A 10,345-nucleotide genomic window follows, 5' to 3' on the forward strand; every position below is an offset into this window, starting at 1 on the left:
CATCCTCCAGAGGCATAACACAGATCAAGCTAAAAAAGGCTCTAGCCCCAGCTATCTCTAGAGATGGGTGCAAAGAGGAGTGCTGGATGTGGTCGTCCACTGGTGTGGTAGCTCGAGGAAAGGGACACAGCAGCAGAGGTCAGAGGGAGCCCAGGGACATCAGCCGAGGACAGGCCTGAGGTATCACAGCATCTCGCCTTTCCCCTGACTACCCTTCCCTAATACTCCAGGCCCTTGCTCCTTGGCATGTGTGGGCAGAGAGACAGCTGTATTTAAGATCAGAGGCACAGGGCAAGATGGTCTAGATGAGCACATGGAGGACCAAGCCATCTGGGGGCACATGCCACAGACCATGCTGAGACAGCCCATCCAGATTCTGCTAGACCCCTCCACCTCGCTGCCATCTGTGTTCTCCCTCATTCCTCCAAGCATGGATGGTGAATCCAAACACAGTGCTCAACTGATACCTGTCAAAGAGAAGATTTAAAGGGAAGTGAGATTCTTTGCCACTTCTCCTCTCTCATTTTACCGGTGAGAGAGCAGTTCTCCAGAGGATGGAAAGTGTCCAAGGAGTTATTCATGAACATGGCACTAGCACAGCACCTCCAGTGTCCCATCAAAGAGGTAATGCTGGGGGAACAAAACAGAGCAGGCAACAAGGCAACTCTTTTGTCCCAACCCTTATGGCACAGATGAAGCCTGAGGACTGAAAATAAACATATAAAAATGGCCCCGTGGAAGGAATTCAGTGGATATTTCTAGCTGGTATATAACAAAGCTACTTCTCTGTTGCTGAAGGGTTTTGCTCTCCGCAGGTTCCCTACAGAAATGTAGGCAGGTACCAAGCCTGCTCAGCCTACAGGAAAAAACAACTCGTGTCTATGAAGTACAGCCAAAGCCTCAGTTAAAAATAGGCTGGATCTCAGGATTCACTCCAATGGGAAGAGGTGGCACGGGTCTATCACCTGCAGGTGGGCTCCTAGGGAACTGGAAATGCATCTGAGAAAGTGCAGCTCACCTGAGAGGCAGCATTCAAGAGAGGGAGCCCCTGATTTTCTCCATGCATTCTGCATCAAAAGCTTTGCAGGGAGGCTAAAGCAAAGTGAGAGGAGGAGGCAAATTTCAGCAAGCAACATACCCTGCTCTGCAAGAGACTTGAGGCTAAGCAAATATTTCCAATCAAAAATCTAAACTGCAGCCCAAAATCTAACTATGTGCTCAGTGGCACATGTTTCCCCCTGATTTTTACTTTCCAGAAGTAAATTTTCAGATGGAGAATGAAAATTATTTAAAAACTCTGAAAGCACGTAGGCACCTTTACATTGACAGGAGCACAGCAGACGAGCTAATTGTTTAACTTCCACAGTTTTCAGTTGAAGCAAGCTGTCTTGGTCCGATGCCCTCCAGCTGCAGAGCTGAGGATTTGTTCCTACTCTGCCTATTTACTTTGCCATAATTAGTTCCTACATCGCAACAGACTTGGCCTCTCACCTGCCAGTGTAGCATTTTACCAGTGGCTACTCCAAAGTTCATACGAGCCGTCTCGCCATTACCCACCATGTCATCAATTCCCCAAAGTAATTTGGAAGAAGACAGATTTTGCCTGTGGTGATCATTTAAGCATCATACATATCCCTAATTATTTTCCTTACTAATTTAACTAGTAAAGAGGTAAAATTACTTTTTCTGTTTTAATAAGGGAACTATGACTTTGGCAACATTCCAGTCCTCCTTTATGGTAGCTGGCTTTAATGATAGTTCATGTACTTTTGCTGACAGATGAACCACTCTTAAATTCTTCCAAAACTCCTGGATGAATACCATCTGGCCCTAGTGATTAATTGCATTTTTAAATTGTTCTTCACCTTTATTACCTAAAAAAAAAAAAAGCTCTAGAGCAGGTATTTCCCCCTTGTCCTCTGTGATGAAGATAAATGCAAGGAATTTGTTTCTTTTTACTGCCATTTCCTGATTATCCCCAACTGTTATTTTTTCAAAACAGGCAATGTCATCTGACAGACACATTGGGTGGAATGGATTTGCTTCTCTCACTGTAGAATTTATGCAGCTATGAACTCTTTTTACTTTTCCAACCAGCTCTGTGGTTGGCCAGCCATCTTTTGGCTGCGTAAACAGCAAAGGGTACTACTGATTTATTTTTGTCCCCATTGGTGCTTTTTTTCTTTTTCCAGACGGCTGCTACTGCTAGACTGTTGAAACTGCTACCCCCTTCACAGACACCTAATTCTGAGTTTCTGAGGAAGATTTTGGCTTTCTTCCCCCTCCTTCCTTATTACGGCCCTCCATACAGTGCATGTTCCTTCCCACTGACTTCACACAAGCTCAGCATTTACTTTTTTGTTTCTTTACTTGCTCAAGAATATGCATCACTCTTTAAAAACATACAATCTATCACCTTGAAAATGTTTTAGCACACCTTTATAGCAGGACTTCAAAAAAATTACTATTGCAGGGAGTTTACATGCCGAAAATCACAGTTGTTTCTTTTGACGTAAAAGCTAAGCCTGCGGGTCCCAGGCAGTTCACAGTATGACATAAAGACACAGATGAGAAAGGCAACCCTGGCCCCAGCCAGCAATGAAAATACAAGTATACACTATGCAGCACCTTTTCAAGAGTTTAACACTTACCAGACTCTGTCATACTTCACGGAGCACAAGGTAATCTAATGTATAATAATACTGTGACAAACTAAACTAATAAGTATATCTTTAATCTCTGCAAAGCCACATTTGGAGAAATGTCATTGTGGGCACAGTAGGAGTAACATGTAATAAATATTTCATTGGCTCCCACAGGTAATATTTTGGCCAGGGCAGCTGGAGAAACTATGCAAGTTTACTGTCTGTCATATTCAAGCTCAGTAGCTATTTGGGGAAAACAGCTGAGGACTAAGTACAAATTTACATCATTAAAACAATAAAAAGCCTCCCTCTCAGTCTTATACTTAGCTCTGACAGTATAACTTTATTACCGTTGTTGCTATTACTAATAATAACATCAGTGTTACAACATCCAAAGCATGGTAGTCTTCAAAATTATGTGTATAGAAAAAAGCAATTACCCAGAACCATGATTGGGGGTAAGAATTGAGCAGAGCTGGAAATATCAGCCATTGCATCCAATCAAAATTCATTCAAAAAATTTATTTTATTACAGGCTTTTTTCCAAGCACGGTAGATCGGGAGGCACAGAACACTGGAATGAAAGAAGGTAGTAAAAGACAGAATATCCATCAAGAGTAGGCATCTAACTGCAATGTTGGCTTCTAGATAAGTTGAACTGGCTTTTCAGTACTGAAAGCACTGAACAGCATTATTTCCAATTACTCCAAAGATTGCCCAGGATTTCTGAAAAAAATCAGGCTGCTTTATTGCCACCTACTGCTCTCATCCATGCCTGCCCACACCCTCACCTACAAGAGACATTTGATGGAGAGATAAGTGTCCATGACACTGCCCTGTCCTTGGTCTTGCATTTGCTAAAGGAAGCAGGCCTAAGTAGGCCAATCAAACATACTTGGAGGACATTCATTGTTAATATCAGCGTAGGCAGGAAAAAATGCAGACATCAACTCTTCCAGGAGCCCATCAACATTTCCAGGAGTCTGACTTTGTTGACATCTTCCATCTTCATCAAGAAATGAAAAACAGAGCTAGAGCTGAAAGCCTGGTGTTTCTCCTGTGAGCTTTTAATAGAACTCAGTGCCAAACTCATTCCCAGAGCATCACACTGTCTCTGGTAACATACACAGGGAAGATGCCTGAGGAGTCAGGAGGCTGTGGCATATTCTCCCACTTGCGCTTTCGCATGGGGGAAGAACCATCTAGTCAGAAAAATATTTCAGCCCTTTCATCGCAGGCACCTAACACTACAGGCACTTATCTTTAAAAAATTATTGTCCACAGCTCCCAGGAGACACAAAAGGAAAACCTGTATTGAACAACATTCACCCCTTCCATCTTCAATACACATATAAACAAGAATGATATATATCAAGACTGGACTATTTGTGTTTGTCTTGTTCTTGCATTAAAAATATTAATAAGGAGGATATTAAGCTATAATGTTCCCTTTTCCTGCATTGGTAATTCTGATGGAAAGCAATATGGACAGCTTATACTGTCCCTGGGCAGACATTAAATAAACAAAAGGCTCAAATACAATAAGCATTAATATTTCATGAAGTTGGGAAGAGCATCAAGAAAGCTTTTCTTGGTCACTTTACCTAGCACTCTCCCAATGGGATTGAAAAGAGCATTAATGAGAAGCAGAAAGAAATATCTCAAGCAGCAAAAGCACACACTGAGTATGAAAATGAACTCCTTTTTGGATCTCTCAGAGGAGTAGGGCTGTGCAAGAGACAATATTTCAGATGTCCTAGCAGGATATCTTGAAAAGTCAGGCAGCTGAGTTCTGTTCAGCTTGTTATTTTATTTGTTGTTGCTCAGAGAGATTCCGAAAGCCTGCTCAGTCACACCACTTTACAGATGCTGCTTGAGAATGGTGACAGCTACTCAGGATGGGACCATTTGGGCCAGCAGATAGATCTTAATGTTGTGGCAACCCAAAAGTACTGTGCAGTACCCACAATGGTTTAACCATCACCTGAAGAGGTGCAGAAAGCCCTTTTCTCTTTTGCTGCAGGTTGGAAGGGGTCCTGGGAACCTCAGGAGCAGGCTGGACCTCCTCAAGCCAGCAATCTTATGGTCATGGGTGCCCATAGGGGTTTGCATTTCAAACCTACAGTGGAAAGTGAGGAAACTTTGCCACCAGTGCTAGGGCAAGGGGAATCCCAGCTGACCATAAAGCGTATGTGCTAGATCTGCAGAGCAAGAGGCTTTTGGAAGTGTGCCATGGCAAGGGTGCACACGGTGTTAATTTGTGTCACCTCACAAGGGACTCATTTTGCTTGATCTTAGACAATTATAGCACAGACATCTTCATCTGAGCTAGTTGTCTAACTCTCTTTATAGTCAAGGAGAAATAGGTGATCCTGGGGCATAATTCATCTCCTTCTCGGATAGATGTCTGAAATAGAGCTGATGAATCATTCTCTAGAAGCATCTCCAGACTCTCTGTTGTCTCCACAGTCATAAAGGAGGCCAGACAACCAGTTCAGATGTAGACTTCTGCTTTGTGGACATATAAAATTAAGTGAGACAAGTCTCACCTTTTGTTACTGAATTGCATTAGACTTGTATATGATTCAATGTGAATGCAATGAAGGATACAATCACTTTCATATAAAACAAAGGAAATAAACTATAATTTTCATCAGCCTGCTTTTTATTGAGCTGTGCCACAAATAGTTCCAAGTCCATTTACAAGAAGAATGCCAGATACCCACTCCTCCTGAACAATTCACAGGATAATGTATAACTTCTTGGAGCACCCCTTTATGCATTTGCTGGCACTTGTGGTTTCCCAGAGCATGCGTTGTTCCCTCTTTGCAGTTTCTCATGGCTCAGCTTGGAGCTCTAATGGTCAGAGCGCATGTGCGCCTGTAGCCAGTTTGTTTCTTTTTCTTTCTGAAAATCAGTCCTTTAACAGATTCGGAGGGCCTATTCTAGCCACGGCCATTTGTAATTCTAATAAAATCGCAGTTTTATGGTGACCCTATCTTCTTTAACTACATGTACTCCCTACAGATCTTTCTCATTTCTAGCACACAAAATGTGCTGTATGTGTCCAAATGTTGGTTGATGACTACTGCCCTGTTCCAGTAGCAGGCCACATCATAAAAATGTCTTCAGTCCACAGCAGAAATGATATTGTGTAGTGCTCTTTTATTTTAATTCAGTTCAGCATTGTTCAGTGATTCTGTTCCAGGAAAAGGAAGCGTTGACAATCAGTATGTTTAGACTATCTGTAGACTTTACCCTGAGCTAATTACCAATTAACTCAATGTACTTAGCACACTTGTAAAGCCTATAATGGACACACTACATATTTCTGGTTATGAATTTCTGTTTCTTATCCAAAGCTGACCTCCTAATCTTTTTTGTAAATAACTATTTCTTTGTTGTTTTGATGAAATGGAAAAGGGTCCACAGTAGCCTTTGTTGAATGTGTTGAATACTTGCTGCTAATTGTCTATTAATTAACTAGAGCACTAACAGTTTACAATAGATCTATCTGCTCTGATTTCTCTGGCAAAAGCATTTTTTCATCAATCATCAAAAAGAACTGTGATTAGTTCCAGACACTGTCCTTCAAACAAGATCATGGCATGGAAGTATAGAGCTCTTATTCTTGTACATCAGGATTTAAGTGACACAGACCAGAAGTTGTTCACTGTGCTCTAGTGACCAAAGTCACGTAACTTCAGAGGTGTCCCAGCTTTCCTGTATTTTTTTGGGCCACTCTTAATCACTTAGAAACACAGCACATTTGAAGACTACTGTGAAGCAAAATGGAAATATTTCAAAAAGTGAAATCAAAGATAAGGTGCTCTGACATACATAGTAATTCATAAAGCTTCCAGGTAATTCAGAAAGCAATTGCAAGAACACGCTTCCCACGTGCTACTCACATACATCAGCTCCCAGTGAAGACATTTTTGTTCACCTTTCACCACTGAAACATTTTCAAACTAATTAAATTTCCTCTGTGTTTTATACTGGAAATAGATTTTCACTTAGAACAGAGTATTGAATAAGCCTTAATATACTCATTATACTATAACTTGGTTTTTCCTTGATTTTAGCATTTTTAATTCACATCCTACTGTAAGAACACTTTACCCAAGGAAAGAAAGAAAGAAAGAAAGAAAGAAAGAAAGAAAGAAAGAAAGAGAGAAAGAAAGAGAGAAAGAGAGAGAGAAAGAGAGAAAGAGAGAAAGAGAGAAAGAGAGAAAGAGAGAAAGAGAGAGAGAAAGAGAGAAAGAGAGAAAGAAAGAGAGAAAGAGAGAAAGAGAGAAAGAGAGAAAGAAAGAAAGAAAGAAAGAAAGAAAGAAAGAAAGAGAATTTTAGAGAAAGTATCTGGAAAGAAAAAAACTGAGTTTAATTAAATAGCCATTTGCAGGTCTTTGTGGTTTATATTTGAGGAGCGGGTTATTTCCTAAGTGCTAAAACTGCACATTGTTACATTAATTCAACTAATAGGTGTTAGTTATGACAGCCTGCCTGGTAAAGGTTCTAAGCCAGTGTCATTCCTATAGATTTATACACTTGGAAATGCGCACTTTAAATGAGAATCTTGCCAGTGTCAAAATTAAATTAAACTGAATTAAATCATGTGCCTAATCACAAAGACCTGGGATTCTTTTCAGAATCAGGTCCAAATTACAATCGTAACTCTAGCCCAACTACTGAAGACAATGAAAAGGCAGTTCCAGCTTCATTATCCCTTACTGAAGTTGCTGCCTACACAAACACAGAGCTAAGTCCTTAGCTGAGCAAAGTGACTGATACTAGAGCAGTTCTGGGACAATTACGCCCACCCTCACAACCTGAAAAGCTCCCACAGCCACAACGCCCTGTTAAAAATGGCTCCTCCAGAGACTATGATCATCATGAGGTCAAGTGCTCACGAGATGAGCATCCAAGATCAAACTTCAGGTCCAACAAGACCCCACTCTCAGGGGTCAAACTCCAGACCCAGCAGCATCTAGTAGTGAAGCACTCTCAGGATTCGTCTGTCAATGTTGACACAAATGTCTTGATGCATTGGCGTATACCTTGTCTGAATTACTATAGTTGATCATAGGTGGTCCTGTCTTGCCTCGGACCACACCAGTCAGAGTGGTCTTCACAGAAAGTGGAGTAAGTGGTGGCTCTGCCTTCTTTAATCCAGTAGTCCAGTGGTTTTCAGCATTTAGGTGTGTCACAGCCTTGGTGAATATAAAATGCAAGCTAAGAAAGGCTTTTCTGCAAAGAGGGAAGGTGCTACTGCTAACTCAGTGATGCTATATTGCCTCAGAGTAAGCCAGCATCCATCACTCCTGCTGAATTTGGATTCCTGTAGGAGTCCAGAGCCAGGAACCAGGAACCACTGCCTCCCAAAGACTGTCCTTTTGCATTTATGCAGCTCCCACATGTGCTGGCTAAGAGTGGCCCGCCTGCTACTTGCTGATCTATGTCAAGGGCTATTACCCTACCTTAAGCTACTGTAAACAGCAAGGCAAGAGCAAACAAATGCAACATCTCAAGACAATGTGTACTGGGAGTTTTGCCAGCAAGCACCCGCTATCGGCTGTGCCACACAGAATCACAGACCCTTCTGCATACAGGAAAATTCTCCAAGAACTCTAAACATCTAGCACAAGTCATAGCAAACATATTAGTCTCATAAAATCAAAAAGCTAACACCATTGCCTTATACAAGTTGCAAATGTAGGCTTAGGCCCCAGCTCTGTCAAGCTCTCATCAGTCAGGAACAGAACCATGGCAAGAAAATTTTCATTCTCATTATTGACCACAATCAATATAGCATCTGTTAAGCAGGGGATGGGGCTGCTGAAAAACATGAGCGTCAAAGTTGCACCATGTAGCATCAATTCAGCTGTGTCTGTCTTCACTGGTTAGACCAAACACGCTACTGCAACAACCATGGACTTGTAAGAAATGGTATTGGAAGTTAACATGAATGAGCTGAGGGCTCGGCTTTGGTGAAAAGAAATCCCATCACATGTATCTCTGCATTGCAGATGTGTGCCTCATCTAGGGGTGAGATTTAGGGACTTTCTCCTCATACAGCTGGGGCAGAGTCATCACAAATAATCTGCAAACCTGACAAGTATCTGGTGTTAATAGGTTTCAGTAATCAAGGGAAGAGCCCTGACCTGTCATTTTCATGTCACAACATTAAAGAAAAACAGGACACAAATGAAAGGAGACAATGCACAAATCCCCAGATGACACTGCACTACCATACCCTGTCCCCTTCCATCCACATGGGCTGTGGGACCAGGGATGGTTGACATGCTGTGCTGGTGGCAGACCGCCCTCCACCAACCGACAGGCACCCTGGGAGTAGGAGCAGTACTCAAAATGTACCAGACACCAAGCTTACCCCTGTCTTCTTCCAGCTTCCTGAACCCTGCATAGCTCAGTACTCCCAACGACCAGCCCACTGGTTTTCCACTCCTCTCTCTTGCCTGCAGAGAAAGCAAAGTACCTATTTCCAACAGATACCTGCTACGATCAGAAGCCAGCTTTGTTCAGATACTGTGCCCAAGGGCAACCTCTGGTCAGCCAGGCTCAGAAGTCTCTCTGGCTTATTGGCTGCCTAGAAACAGATTGAGGCAGAGCAAGTTTTTCCTTTTCTTTGTATTTTCTTTTAAAGAACTTTTCTTTTTAAGTGACACTCAAAGGAATGCCTACTCCTCTGTACAGTGTTCTCCATGGGAGGGGAAAATATTGCAGTTCAGTGCACTGTAGAGAAATATCAATTATTTTAACAGGATGCAACTTGCATTACTGTGCTTCCAAAACATGTAGAACAAATACTTGTACATATAGCACACGTTTATTTGGAAATGAAGTCTAATATTCCAGTTTTCCCAGATGCTGAGGGTTTCCTCACCCATTATACTGCAACCAAAATATGTCAGTATAGCTTTTAATTTTCCTGGATAACTTATAAAATTATTTTCCCTGGCCATCCTTCCATGCACATCTGCATTCAAAACAAGCTCATCCGTGCCTTTCTTCAGGGAAGGGACGGGGTGAAGGAACGAGGGGTGATGCAATAGCTTTCCTGCCAGCAGTCAGAAGAGTGGCACAAACAAAATCAGCCAGCCCACTTAGTTCTCTGAAAAGAAGTATGCTCACAGAATCAGAGAACGTTAGGGATTAGAAGGGACCTCGAAAGATCATCTAGTTTAATCCCCCTGCTGGAGCAGGAACACCTAGATGAGGTTACACAGGAATGTGTCCAGGTGGGTTTTGAATGTCTTCAGAGAAGGAGACTCCACAACCCCCCTGGGCAGCCTGTTCCTGTGACAGAGCATCTTACAGGTACTATCAGCAGGAATCTCTTCCATTTGTGCACACTAAAGGGCCACAGCCTGAGTAACAGGAGTATTACAATGATGATTTAATGGTGTGAGCTCTCTACCTGTGCAGTACGAGGCAGGATTAAGCCACAGAAGTAGCTGCAGTGACTTGCTAAAGTAATCTGGATTGCTCAGGCAACCCCTGATAATATGGTTGCATCATCTATGTAGAAAGTGGGAGCAGCCATGGGGGTAGCCATGGGCCTCACACCCTCACCCTAAAATTCCTTACCTGAGATAAACCCCGCATGTTCCAAAATAAAATCTTGCTATTCTCACCAGGATGCTGCTGAAAAGAGAAAACTCTTCTACTTCTTCCAACAG

Source organism: Streptopelia decaocto (assembly GCF_964273445.1).
Source record: "Streptopelia decaocto genome assembly, chromosome: 1".
Lineage (NCBI taxonomy): Eukaryota > Metazoa > Chordata > Aves > Columbiformes > Columbidae > Streptopelia > Streptopelia decaocto.